The sequence below is a fragment of the Monodelphis domestica genome, chromosome 1 (assembly GCF_027887165.1).
Source record: "Monodelphis domestica isolate mMonDom1 chromosome 1, mMonDom1.pri, whole genome shotgun sequence".
NCBI classification, from domain to species: Eukaryota; Metazoa; Chordata; class Mammalia; order Didelphimorphia; family Didelphidae; genus Monodelphis; species Monodelphis domestica.
In genome coordinates, this window is record NC_077227.1 from 306,104,236 (window position 1) to 306,119,500 (window position 15,265).

A 15,265-nucleotide genomic window follows, 5' to 3' on the forward strand; every position below is an offset into this window, starting at 1 on the left:
CCCTGAATAAAAGTTGTATTCTTTAGATTGTATATAGATTGTATATTAATTTAACTTAGCTCTAGTCACTGGAATGGTCTATCATACTGCAGATCAAATATTACCATTAAATTACCAGTTTAATATCATTGGATCAGGAATGGGAAGCAATAAAGAGTGTGAACTTTAGATTACTCCACCTTATTTAGTCTAACAAAATCAGGAATGTCTACACCCATACTTAAGGATTAAGTATCTAGGAGGATGGCCTATGATAGACATGTGTTAGCAAATGACAAATCAGAAACAGATGACAAACCCCTGGGCTGTCCTAAGTCAAGCTTAAGCTACCATTGGTACAGGTGAGATGCAGGAAAGTGATGTAAAATCCTCTCTATATTTCGTGTCACTTCCTCTGACCAATTGGCAAGAAGTGTTTTTCTTGAAATCAGCTAAATTTTTTTCTATGCAATTTCCATCTGGGATAGAATGTAGAGGTATTGAAGGGGGATAATGTGAAAAGAATTTTGAAAATACATAAGAAATTCTTATTTTATTCTAGCCACAACTTGAGCAGGGATCTATGCCACTGGGAATTTACCTTGGTAGCTATGGAGAGGATAATACCCAGTCACCTCTGGAAAAATATTAGAAGTCTTTTATTTTATTTTCTTCACTGGATCATCCAGACTAAATTTTGTTCCACAGGAAGCTTATTATTTCATAAATAACTTTTAAAACATCAGCATTAAGTAAGTCAACTTAATTCATATATATCCTGTTTGGTATTACATATTCCATATTACAACTTACTAATTTGGATTTTAAAATTTCATTTATATATATTCATATATATTCACACACACACAAAGGCAAGAAACCAAACTATAGAGTTTATTTTTCTTTAAAAAAAAAAAACCCTTTCCTTCCATCTTAGAATCAATAATATGTATTGGTTCTAAAGTGGAAGAATGTTAAGGGATAGGCAGTGGGGGTTAAGTGACTTGCCCAAGGTCACATAGCTAGGAAGTGTCTGAAGCCAGAATGGAACCCAGGACCTCCCATCTTCAGGCCTGACTATCCACTGAGCCACTTTGCTCCTCCCAGAATTAGTTTTTAAAAATCAACTTATTACTAAAAGACTATAAGAGCCCAGCAGATCATATACATACACAAAATATAATAATTATTCTATGTATTCCTTTAAAAGGGAAAATCATTCTTAAAAAATAATTTCCCTTATGTTTAAAAAGTAAATTATTAGCTCAATACCCAGTAAAACTAGTTTTCTCAAATGAAACAATGGCATTCCAAGTTTTTCTGGTTCTTTGTTTCACATAAGAAATTGACTAGTTATAAGCAAATTTGATATCATTATATGCTCTGAATTGACCATTGTCTTCAGATCCAAAAGGCTTCAGATTTTGGCTAGTGACTGTGAGATGTTAGAAGAATCACTTCACTTAAAAAGTTATCAAAATATTTAATTTGATTGAGTCACCGTAAAATAAAAAATAAAGGTCCAAGAAGACCAGAGTTACAGTAAGGGGGCCTTCTTCATGCTTCAAACTGGAACCATTTCTTTCCCATATGCCATTCTATATGCTATCATTAAAGACATGGGGTTATAGTTGCTTATACTCTTCCTAGGAGTCCTAATTTTCCCCCATTCCCAAATCAGTTATCAGAATACTTAATTCTGTATGCCAGTTTTATTTCCTTGATCAATATGGACATGATGGGGACATTGTCCAAGAATTTCTTTCTCATTTTTATTGTCGTCTGAGTTTTCTATTGATGAAGACTCGTTCCACATGGATTCCTGTCTCCTGATAAGTAACTGGAGAGCCTAGAAAGAAGTAACTTGACTGGGGTAGATGCAGTTGAAAGTTGAATGCACCCATTCCCTCAGATGGAGAACTCTAAAGTTCTTGACGGGTTGTTCATTCTCTTCCCCATTAGTTACTTAGAACTTATACTTGATTTAAGGGAAATTTTTCTGAACTGATGAAGCGGAATAGGCAGCTTCAGAAATATTGGGTTTGCTCTTTAAAAACTACCACCACAAAACCCTTTCATTCTATCTTGGAATCTATAGTGTGTATTGGTTACAAGGCAGAAGAGCAACAAGGACTAGGCAATGGAGGTTAAGTGAGTAGCCCAGGGTCACACAGCCAGAAAGTGGCTAAATCCATATTTGAACCCAGGACCTCCCATCTGTAGTCCTAGTTCTCAATCCATTGAACTACCTAGCTGCCCCCTGGGTTTCCTCTTACTAGAAATCTTCAAGCAAAATTTGGAAAACCATTTTTTGGGGAATAGTGTAGTGAATGTTCTTTTTAAAAAAAATTTATTTAGTCAATTTAGAGCATTATTCCTTGGTTACAAAAGTTACATTATTTCCCTCCCCTTCCCTCCTCCCACCCTTCCCACAGCCGAAGTGCAATTTCTTTGGGTATTACATGTGTCCTTGATCAGAACCTGTTTCCATGTTCTTGGTGTTTGCATTAGGATGTTCATTTAGAGTTTTAGTGAATGTTCTTGTGGAAGTACATATTGGATCACATGACTTCCAAAGTCACTTCCAAATCTCATCTCCCACCCCATCCCCTTACCAATGAAGTCTCAGTTCCTAGAGCATGCAGAGATATACCCTTCTTAGTAGGTTATATGGAGCAATTTTTAAGAACTATGTTCCCTTGACCTTTTCTACATTCCACATCATAAACACATCAACATAAACAGCTGTCACTGACATTTGTTGTGTTAGTATCTAGGGGAACCTTGAAAAATAAACACAGAATTAAATTAAATATTGAGTGATTTTTCTTCTGCAACCTCTATCAACACAGGAATAGGAATAGAGCCTGGACTTGCGATTTTTTTGATATAGGGAAATCATTGGTGAAGATATATTTATATTTTATCTATATCTATATCTATCTATCTATAGATAGATAGATAGATAAAATATATCTATATATTTAGGTTGCTTAGAGCCCTGAGAAGTTAAGTGGTCCCCACAGAAACTTAAACCAAGATCTTCTGATTTTGAGATCACATTGTTAAGATTAAAATTTTCCAGAAGATGTATGTTAATTTATAACTATTTATTAAATAGTTCAAAGGGGTCAATGAAAGAAAAGGCATATAGTCACATGGCTGGTTACACACTTTCTTCCCTAGCTAATCCATGCTCACTGTTCACATCCTGGCTCTGTACACCACTTGACCAGAAAAGACTAAGAACTTGTTTGGTCCCTAACTTACTCTCCCACACATATCACTTATTCCTGGGTCTCCCTGATGGAGAGCTTCAGAGGCTGGTCTTTTCAGATGCCAAGACCAACGTGGAACAAGAGATGAGTGTCTTCCTGGATATCAGGAGTTATGTGGGACAAGGAGCAGGCATTTTCTGGGATACTAGGGAGCCAGGAGGCTTCTGGAATTCTTCCAGAGTGTGCATATGTTCTTCTTTTACAGATAAGTCTCAGGTTTTGTTTTTAATCCAATAAAGGGATGGTACTGAACTGAAACTTGATTCCCTAGGCCTAGAGGATGAGTTTTAAAATTCAATATGAAACTTTCCTTTCAATATCCCAAGGCTGATTTTAGTGTGCCAAGAAAAGGGGTACAAACTGGTGTTAAGTTCTCATAATCCCCTCTCTGATTCTTTGGGAGACATATTAGTCTCCCTAATTAATCATTCCATATATAATATCTATATATTTCAAGATTGTTTCACCTGGGGTCATAATAAGGACCCAAACATATTACACATTTCATGGAGGCTCTAACATTTGGATGTTTCTTAATATATTAAAAAATGATTGATTAATGTATTGACAAGGAGCCATTAGGGGTAGTTCCCTTTTCTGGCCCTAGGGTTTTACAATGAAAACAAAATAAAACATTGAAGCATGGATGGAGAGCCCAACCCACCACAGTTCAGTTTGTTATATCCAAAGGCTCTCTCAAGAGTCCTATGATGTAATAATGTCTGATTTCTGGGGAAATCTTCTATTGCTACTATCTTTTTAGACCATCTGGAATCATGTTGGTCCTTATATAATTTTCTCCAAGAGATTTGCTTTTCTGGTCCAGTTTACTGGTGATATCTTTCCCTAAAATTGCTTTTTAAAATCTAACTTTATGGACTTTTAGGATAATTTCACACAATATCTACTATGTCAAGCTGCCTCTACCTAAGAGTGACATTTAATTGAAATAATTGAAAATTATACAATATGGAAATATTGGAAAATATAATGACCATAGAAATAGTCAATATTGTTTTGAAAGTACAAATTGTTTTCCTCATGGCAACTCTGTGATATTTAAATAGAACAAGTATTATTATTCCCATTTTATAAATGAAAAAATGGACCACAATTACTATCCAATACTCCTAGTTTTGAGTAATATCCTACAAATAACTATAATAAGGAATTGCTAGTCCTCAGTACTGAGTGGAATTCAGTTTCACATATCCCCCAGAATTTGGGAATCTCAATATGCCAGAGTCACATAAACATTGAAACTTGGGCTACAGAGAGGCAGAAAGTCCCATACCTCCAGAGAGAGAGAACAAGAATGTTCTTAAGTACCCAAAGGGACAATAAGCTCCCTTACCTCAAAGAAACAAGTCAAGCAACTGGCTTATGTGAATAGAAGGGTGGTACCACTCTGAGTGAAGTATACAGTTCATAGAACAACATACTTAAGAGTATTGGCTGCCAGAAATTTAAGCAATGCAGTTATTTGTAAATGAAGTCTGACCTTTTCATTATAATTTGTGTGCTTTCATTTAGACATAAACATTCCCATTTTATTGAAAGAAAAACCAGTCTTTATGATAAAATAATAAATGTGAACATGAATCAAACATTCCTAGATTTAAACACTACTCCACCCCCCAAATTGGAGCTGTTGAAATGAAAAGCAGTCAGCCTACTTTTAAATGCTATCTAAAATAAAAAAGAACAGTTTAATTGTTTATGCTGTATAATATATAAACAATATGAAATTAGGTTGCTTTCCTTCAACATCTCCATCAGAAATCTCTCTTCCTATCAGGTCATCCAATCATATTTATCAAAACTAGTTCCAAGATATTCTCTTTCCTTCCTCAATGAGTTCAATGCCTGGCTCACAATCTTTCTCTCTTCCATAGCTCCTACTCTGGTACTAAAAGACATCGACACATATATTGTTTGTCTCTAAAATTCCAGTTCAACTTATTTATTTCCCATGATTTACTCTATCATTTCTCCAAAGCTACAAACTCGGAAAATCTTTAATCTGATAAGAGTTTGATGTCATTCCACATCCCTCTTCCTCACAAATTCAAAGCCAGGTCTTTGTCTTCAATATGAACTTTAATCCTAAATAATTCTTTACCTTATCAGCAACCCTCACTGTTCAATTAATATTTTTTAAACAATATTTTATTTGGTCATTTCAAAACATTACTCATTGGAGACAAAGATCATTTTCTTTTCCTCCCCCCCCCCCACCTCTCCCATAGCCGATGCATGATTCCACTGTTTATTACTGTTATATACTGTTTATTACTTTTAGGAACTACCCGTATATTCCTAAGCTTTCTAGTGTTTTTAATAGGAATGGGTGTTGTATTTTATCAAAGGCTTTTTCTGCATCTATTGAAATAGTCATGTGATTTTTTTTTAAACCCTTACCTTCCATCTTGGAGTCAATACTGTGTATTGGCTCCAAGACAGAAGAGTGGTAAGGGCTAGGCAATGGGGGTCAAGTGACTTGCCCAGGGTCACACAGCTAGGAAGTGGCTGAGGCCGGATTTGAACCTAGGACTTCCCATCTCTAGGCCTGGTTCTCAATCCACTGAGCTATCCAGCTGCCCCCTAGTCATGTGATTTTTGTTGGTTTGCTTGTTGATATGGTCAGTTATGTGGGTGGTTTTCCTAATATTGAACCAGCCCTGCATGCCTGGCATAAATCCTACTTGATCATGGTGAATGACCCTTCTGATCACTTGCTGGAATCTTTTTGCTAGTATCCTATTTAAGATTTTTGCATCTATATTCATTAGGGAGATTGGTCTATAATTTTCTTTCTCTGTTTTTGACCTGCCTGGCTTTGGAGTCAGTACCATGTTTGTGCCATAAAAGGAATTTTGTAGAACTCCCTCTTTGCTTATTATGTCAAATAGTTTGGATAGTATTGGGATTAGCTGTTCTTTGAATGTTTGATAGAATTCACTTGTGAATCCATCAGGCCTTGGGGATTTTTTTCTTAGGGAGTTCTTGGATGGCCTGTTGGATTTCATTTTCTGATATGGGATTATTTAAGAATTCTATTTCTTCTTCTGTTAGTCTATGCAGTTTATATTTTTGTAAATATTCATCCATATTGCCTAGATTTGTATATTTATTGCCATATAATTGGGCAAAGTAGTTTTTAATGATTTCCTTAATTTCCTCTTCAGTGGAGGTGATGTCCCCCTTTTCATCTTTGATGCTGTTAATTTGCTTTTCTTCTTTCCTTTTTTTAATTAGATTGACCAGTTCTTTGTCTATTTTGTTTTTTTTTTCAAAGTACCAGCTTCTAGTCCTGTTTCTTAGTTCAATAGTTCTTTCACTTTCGATTTTATTAATTTTTCCCTTAATTTTTAGGATCTCTAGTTTGGTTTTCTTCTAGTGGTTTTTAATTTTTTCGCTTTCAAGTCTTTTTTATTTGCATTTCCAATTCATTGATCTCTGCCCTCCCTAGTTTGTTAATATATGCACTCAGGGATATGAATTTTCCTCTGATTACTGCTTTGGCTGCATGCCATAAGGTTTGAAAGGATGTCTCACCATTGTCATTTTCCTTGATGAAATTATTAATTGTTTCTTTAATTTCCTACTCATCCTGTATAACACTTATTTTGTATATATTTGTTTGTATATTGTCTCCTCCCATAGACTGTAAACTTGAGGAAAGGATTGCTTTTTGTCTCTTTTTGTATTCTCAGCAATTAGCACAGTGCCTGGTTCAGTCATTTCAACTGTATGCGAGTTGTCATGACCCCATTTGGAGTTTTGGTTTTTTTTTTAATTTTATAAAGACACTGGAGTATTTTGCCATTGTTTCATATTCTTTTATTGATAAGGATCTAAGGCTAACAAGACTAAATGACTTGCCCAGGGTCACACAGGTGGTATCTGAGGCTAGATTTGAACTCAGGAAGATGAGTCTTCAGTGCTCTAACCACTGCACAACCAAGCTTCTTCCCTCCTAGCACATTTATGTTTATTGATTGTTTGATTGATTGATTAAATAGCTAAGTACTTTCAAAGTCAACCCTTCTATGGAATGTGGGATTTCAAGTGAATCTTAAAGCAAGCTAGGTAAACTAAGAGGTGGAGATGTGGAGAGAGTTTACTCTGGATATGGGTAAAAATCATGGAAATGATAGAAGTTAGAGAGGGAATATTGTGTGAAAGGAAGAGCAAGTTTGTTACCATAGATGAATTGAAGAGGGGCATAAAAGCAGGGTAATAAAGTATAAGAAGAAACAAAGTGATAGGAAAAGTAGGAAGAGGCCAGGTTAAAGATATTTAATATTTTGTTTTTTCCCAATAGCATGCAAAAACAATTATTAGCATTCTTTTTTTAAACTTTGAGTTTCAAATTCTCTCCCTCCCTCCAACACCTTTCCCCTCCTTGAGAAGGCAAGAATCTGATATAGGTTATACATGTGCAGTCATGAAAAACATATTTCTATAGTGTTAGAGAAAACACCCCCAAAGCCCCCAAGAAAAATAAAGTCCCCCCCAAAGTATGCTTCAGTCCGCATTCATATTCCATCAGCTCTTTCTCTGAAGGTAGAGAGCATCTTTCTTTTCTTTTCTTTTCTTTTCTACTTATTTAAATATTTATTTAAAAACTCTGATATCCTTTTTCTAAATCTAAGCTTGTCTTGATGTAGACTTCTAACATCAAATTAAAGAAATAATTACATTCTAGAATTCCACATAGATGACTTCCGGTCAAGATGGCGGTGTAGAAGCAGCGAAAGTTCAGACCTCCGAAACCCTTCCCTACCGATCGCAAACAAAGTGCTCCTAGGCCACCGAAATTCAAGCTGAACAACAGGATAGACCTGGGGAAACCTCCTCCTGGACCTGGATCAAAAGGTACCGCACCCCAAAAGCCAGAACCCTAGATCACTCAGATCTAAGGGGTAGACAGAAAGAAGGTCCCAGGACCCATCCCCCCCAACCCAGAGTGCTGAGCCCAAGGCAGCAGCGGGAACCTCAGGGCTCTGAGGACTCACCTTGAAAGCAATCCGAGCCAGTCTCCGGAGTGCCCAACACAGACGGCAGGGAAGCATAGAAAGAAGGGGGAAGCCTGTGGCCTCCTGGCTGGGTTCTTCCCTCTAGGTCTCGGGGGAGGTCCCAGCTTCGGGGCACCAGCTGAGCCCAATCCCATCGGGAGCCCTCAGAGCTACTGAAAGGACAGAGGGCTCAGGGCTGGCAAAGGGGTGGCTCTGAAGAGCCTACCTTGAAAGTAACCCGGGCCAGTTTCTGGGCACTCAACACAGACTGAGGAAGTGGAGGTTGCTGCTCTTCTCTTTCTTCTTTTTTGGCTCCGTGATCATTCGGCCCACACTACCTGAACCTAATCCCATCAGGAGCCATCAGAGTCCAGGCAAGCCACTACCCCTCCCCCCTTAGAGAGCAGGGTCTTCTGAAAGAACCAGTTGAACCTAATCCCATCAGGAGCCCTTAGAGCTGCTGAGAGGACGGAGAACTCAGGGCTGGCAAGGGGGGTGCTCCGGGGAGCTTGCCTTGAAAGTAACTCGGCCAGTCTCTGGGCACTCAACACAGGCTGTGGAAGAGGAGGTGGCTGCTTTTTTTTTTCCCTTCCCTTTTTTGGCTCTGGGATCTTTCAGCCCACACCACCTGAACCTAATCTCATCAGGAGCCCTCAGAGTCCAGGCAAGCCACAACCCCTCCCCCCTTAGAGAGCTGGGTCTTCTGAAAAAACAGAAACCTAGAGGCGAAGTCAAGATGGCAGCCTAGAAGGAGCATAGACCTGGCAGCCTGGCTAGAGCTTTAGAGATTCTCCATATCTGCTCCAGCCGTCCAGGAAGTTTAAAACTCAGAATAAACCCATCCCAAATAAGCTGAACTCAATCCCATCAAAAGTCTCCAGAACACAGGGAAGCCCAGGCTCCCCATCCATCCTCACTGACTGCTGAACTTTAAGCCAATCAAAAGCCTCCAGAGGACAGGAAAGCTCAAACCCCCAACAACCCTCCCTCAGAGATTACACCAAGAGATCCTCTGTTAAAGCTCCAAGAGGGGAGACTGATAGAAGTCCCTAAAAAACAAAAAAATGAGAGGAACAAGAGCACAGACAAATACAGGGAGGAAAGAAGGGGTGAATTTGAACAAACAACAGAAACAGAAGAAAGAAACTACAATAGACAGCTACTACTCACCAAATGGAACAGAGGGGGAGAGATCAGCAAACGATAAACCAGAAATCCCAGCGAATTGGATACAGGCTGTGGAAGAACTCAAAACACAGCTAAGAGAGGCTGAAGACAATTGGGAAAAGAACTTAAAAATTAAGATAAGTCATCTGGAAACAGAGGCACTTGAACTAAAACAAGAAAATAGTGTCCTGAAAGCCAAAATCATCCAGCTGGAAAATGAGGCAAAGGAGATGAAAGATGAAGCAAAGGAGATGAAAGACGAGATAAAGAGGATGAAAGACAATCTTCAAAGAAACTCAGACCAGAAGGAAAAAGACGACCAAAAAGCCAAAGATGAAATCCAATCTTTAAGAACGCGAGTAAAACAACTAGAATCAAGTGACCTCACAAGGCAGCAGGACACTATAAGACAAAACAAAAAGAATGAAAAAATTGAGGAAAATGTGAAGCATCTCATTCACAAAACAGACGATTTAGAAAATCGTTCAAGAAGAGACAATTTAAGAATAATTGGACTACCAGAAGACCACGACAAAAGAAAAAGCCTGGACATAATACTAGAGGAAATTATCCAGGAAAACTGTCCCGAAATCCTAGAACAAGAGGGGAAAGTGGAGATTGAAAGAATCCACAGATCACCCCCTGTTTTTAATCCCCAACTGACAACACCAAGAAATGTTATAGCCAAATTCAAAAACAATCAGATAAAAGAACAGGTATTACAAGCTGCCAAAAAGAAACCATTCAGATACCATGGAAACATGGTGAGGATAACACAGGATCTTTCTGCATCCACACTGAAGGACCGAAAGGCATGGAATATGATATTCCGGAAAGCAAGGGAACTAGGCCTACAGCCAAGAATAAAATACCCATCAAAACTGACTATATTCTTACAGGGGAAAGTATGGTCATTTAACACAACAGAGGAATTCCAAGCATTCATAAATAAAAGACCAGACCTGAACAGAAAATTTGAAGTCCAACCACAGAATTCAAGAGAATCATCAAAAGGTAATTAAAAAAGAGGGGAAAAACAACAACAACAACAAAGGTTTTTTTTAAGAGACTCAATAAGTTAAAATGATATGTATCCCTATAAGAAAAGAGGTCATTGGCAACTCTTAAAAACTGTTGCTATCACCTAAGCAGCTAGAAGAACTACACTCAGAGGGAAGGGACAAACTGTATAGGATGAAAGGACAAGACATAAATAGGTATATAGAGATATGCATACATAAATACATATACATGTGTATGTATATATATATATATATACATGACTAAAGCTAAAAAAGAAAAGAGGTTATGACTAAAAGAAATGGGAAAAGAAACAAATGGGGGTAAATTTATATGTCACAAAGAAGCTCATGGCGGGAGGGGGGAGAACATCGATACACTGGAAGGGTAAAGAGGTCGGAGATAGGAAATATTCAACTCTTACGTACTTTGAAACTGACCCAAAAAGGGAAGAACAATCCAATCCATTGGGGAAGAGAATAGATTTGCGCCCTATAGAGGAGTAGAAGGGTAAAAAACAGACTGGTGGGGAGGGAAGCAGTACAAGGGAGGGAGAGGGTGGGGGGGGAATTTTTAAAAAGACTACAGGGGAAAATAAGGGAGGGAACTAGAAGGGAGGGGGGTAGAAAGGGAAATACAAGGGGGACTGATTTAAAGTAAATCACTGGACTAAAAGGTAGAGCTGAAGAAGGAAGGTTAGAATTAGGGAAGGATATCAAAATGCCAGGGAGTCCACAAGTGACAGTCATAACATTGAACGTGAATGGGATGAACTCGCCCATAAAACGTAAACAAATAGAAGAATGGATTAGAATCCAAAACCCTACCATATGTTGTCTCCAAGAAACACACATGAGGCGGGTAGACACCCACAAGGTCAGAATTAAAGGATGGAGTAAGACCTTCTGGGCCTCAAGTGACAGAAAGAAGGCAGGAGTGGCAATCATGATATTTGATAAAGCCAAAGCAAAAATAGACCTGATCAAAAGGGATAGGGAAGGTTATTATATTTTGTTAAAAGGGACTTTAGATAATGAGGAAATATCACTAATCAAAATATATGCACCAAATAATATAGCACCCAAATTTCTAATGGAGAAACTAGGAGAATTGAAGGAAGAAATAGACAGTAAAACCATATTAGTGGGAGACTTAAACCAACCATTATCAAATTTAGATAAATCAAATCAAAAAATAAATAAGAAAGAGGTAAAAGAAGTGAATGAAATCTTAGAAAAATTAGAATTAATAGACATATGGAGAAAAATAAATAGGGATAAAAAGGAATACACCTACTTCTCAGCACCACATGGCACATTCACAAAGATTGACCATACATTAGGTCACAGAAACATGGCACACAAATGCAGAAAAGCAGAAATAATAAATGCAGCCTTTTCAGACCACAAGGCAATAAAAATAACGATCAGTAATGGTACATGGAAAACCAAATCAAAAACTAATTGGAAACTAAACAATATGATACTCCAAAATCGTTTAGTTAGAGAAGAAATCATAGAAACAATTAATAATTTCATCGAGGAAAATGACAATGGCGAGACATCCTTTCAAACCTTTTGGGATGCAGCCAAAGCAGTAATCAGAGGTAAATTCATATCCCTGAGTGCATATATTAACAAACTAGGGAGAGCAGAGATCAATCAATTGGAAATGCAAATAAAAAAACTCGAAAGTGACCAAATTAAAAACCCCCAGCAGAAAACCAAACTAGAAATCCTAAAAATTAAGGGAGAAATTAATAAAATTGAAAGTGATAGAACCATTGATTTAATAAATAAGACAAGAAGCTGGTACTTTGAAAAAACAAACAAAATAGACAAAGTACTGGTCAATCTAATTAAAAAAAGGAAGGAAGAAAAGCAAATTAACAGCATCAAAGATGAAAAGGGGGACATCACCTCCACTGAAGAGGAAATTAAGGCAATCATTAGAAATTACTTTGCCCAATTATATGGCAATAAATATACCAATTTAAGTGATATGGATGAATATATACAAAAATACAAACTGCCTAGACTAACAGAAGAGGAAATAGAATTCTTAAATAATCCCATATCAGAAAATGAAATCCACCAAGCCATCAAAGAACTTCCTAAGAAAAAATCCCCAGGGCCTGATGGATTCAACAGTGAATTCTATCAAACATTCAGAGAACAGTTAATCCCAATACTATACAAACTATTTGACATAATAAGCAAAGAGGGAGTTCTACCAAACTCCTTTTATGACACAAATATGGTACTGATTCCAAAACCAGGCAGGTCAAAAACAGAGAAAGAAAACTATAGACCAATCTCCCTAATGAATATAGATGCAAAAATCTTAAATAGGATACTAGCAAAAAGACTTTAGCAAGTGATCAGAAGGGTCATCCACCATGATCAAGTAGGATTTATACCAGGGATGCAGGGCTGGTTCAATATTAGGAAAACCATCCACATAATTGACCACATTAACAAGCAAACCAACAAGAACCACATGATTATCTCAATAGATGCAGAAAAAGCCTTTGATAAAATACAACACCCATTCCTATTAAAAACACTAGAAAGCATAGGAATAGAAGGGTCATTCCTAAAAATAATAAACAGTATATATCTAAAACCATCAGCTAATATCATTTGCAATGGGGATAAACTAGATGCATTCCCAATAAGATCAGGAGTGAAACAAGGATGCCCATTATCACCTCTATTATTTGACATCGTACTAGAAACACTAGCAGTAGCAATTAGAGAAGAAAAAGAAATTGAAGGCATCAAAATAGGCAAGGAGGAGACCAAGTTATCACTTTTTGCAGATGACATGATGGTCTACTTAAAGAATCCTAGAGATTCAACCAAAAAGCTAATTGAAATAATCAACAACTTTAGCAAAGTTGCAGGATACAAAATAAACCCACATAAGTCATCAGCTTTTCTATATATCTCCAATACAGCTCAGCAGCAAAAACTAGAAAGAGAAATCCCATTCAAAATCACCTTAGACAAAATAAAATACCTAGGAATCTACCTCCCAAGACAAACACAGGAACTATATGAACACAACTACAAAACACTCGCCACACAACTAAAACTAGACTTGAGCAATTGGAAAAACATTAACTGCTCATGGGTAGGACGAGCCAACATAATAAAAATGACTATCCTGCCCAAACTTATTTATCTATTTAGTGCCATACCCATGGAACTCCCAAAAAATTTCTTTACTGATTTGGAAAAAAGCATAACAAAGTTCATTTGGAATAACAAAAGATCAAGGATATCCAGGGAAATAATGAAAAAAAACACTAATGAGGGGGGCCTAGCAGTCCCAGACCTCAAACTATATTACAAAGCAGCAGTCATCAAAACAATTTGGTACTGGCTAAGAGACAGAAAGGAGGATCAGTGGAATAGACTGGGGGAAAGCGACCTCAGCCAGATAGTATACGATAAACCCAAAGATCCCAGGTCTTGGGACAAAAATTCACTATTTGATAAGAACTGCTGGGAAAATTGGAAGACAGTGTGGGAGAGATTAGGAATTGATCAACACCTCACACCCTACACCAAGATAAATTCAAAATGGGTGAAAGACTTAAACATAAAGAAGGAAACCATAAGTAAATTGGGTAAACACAGAATAGTATACATGTCAGACCTTTGGGAAGGGAAAGACTTTAAAACCAAGCAAGACATAGAGAGAATCACAAAATGTAAAATAAATAATTTCGACTACATCAAATTAAAAGGCTTTTGTACAAACAAAACCAATGTAACTAAAATCAGAAGGAAAACAACAAGTTGGGAAAAAATCTTCATAAAAACCTCTGACAAAGGTTTAATTACTCAAATTTATAAAGAGCTAAATCAATTGTACAAAAAATCAAGCCATTCCCCAATTGATAAATGGGCAAGGGACATGGATAGACAGTTTTCAGATAAAGAAATCAAAACTATTAATAAGCACATGAAGAAGTGCTCCACATCTCTTATAATCAGAGAGATGCAAATCAAAACAACTCTGAGGTATCACCTCACACCTAGCAGATTGGCTAACATGACAGTTATGGAAAGTAATGAATGCTGGAGGGGATGTGGCAAAGTGGGGACATTAATTCATTGCTGGTGGAGTTGTGAACTGATCCAGCCATTCTGGAGGGCAATTTGGAACTATGCACAAAGGGCGATAAAAGAATGTCTACCCTTTGATCCAGCCATAGCACTGCTGGGTTTGTACCCCAAAGAGATAATGGACAAAAAGACTTGTACAAAAATATTCATAGCTGCGCTCTTTGTGGTGGCCAAAAATTGGAAAATGAGGGGATGCCCATCAATTGGGGAATGGCTGAACAAATTGTGGTATATGTTGGTGATGGAATACAATTGTGCTCAAAGGAATAATAAAGTGGAGGATTTCCATGTGAACTGGAACAACCTCCAGGAAGTGATGCAGAGCGAGAGGAGCAGAACCAGGAGAACATTGTACACAGAGACAAACACACTGTGGTATAATCGAATGTAATGGACTTCTCCATTAGTGGCAGTGTAATGTCCCTGCACAATCTGCAGGGATCAAGGAGAAAAAAACACTATCCAAAAGCAGAGGACAAACTGAGGGAATAGAAACACCAAGGAAAAGCAACTGCCTGACTACAATGGCTGAGGGGACATGACAGAGGAAAGACTCTGAGCGAACACTCTGATGCAAATACTAACAACATGGCAATGGGTTCAAGTCAAGAACACATATGATACCAGTGGAATCACAGTCGGCCACGGGGGGTGGGAGGGAGGA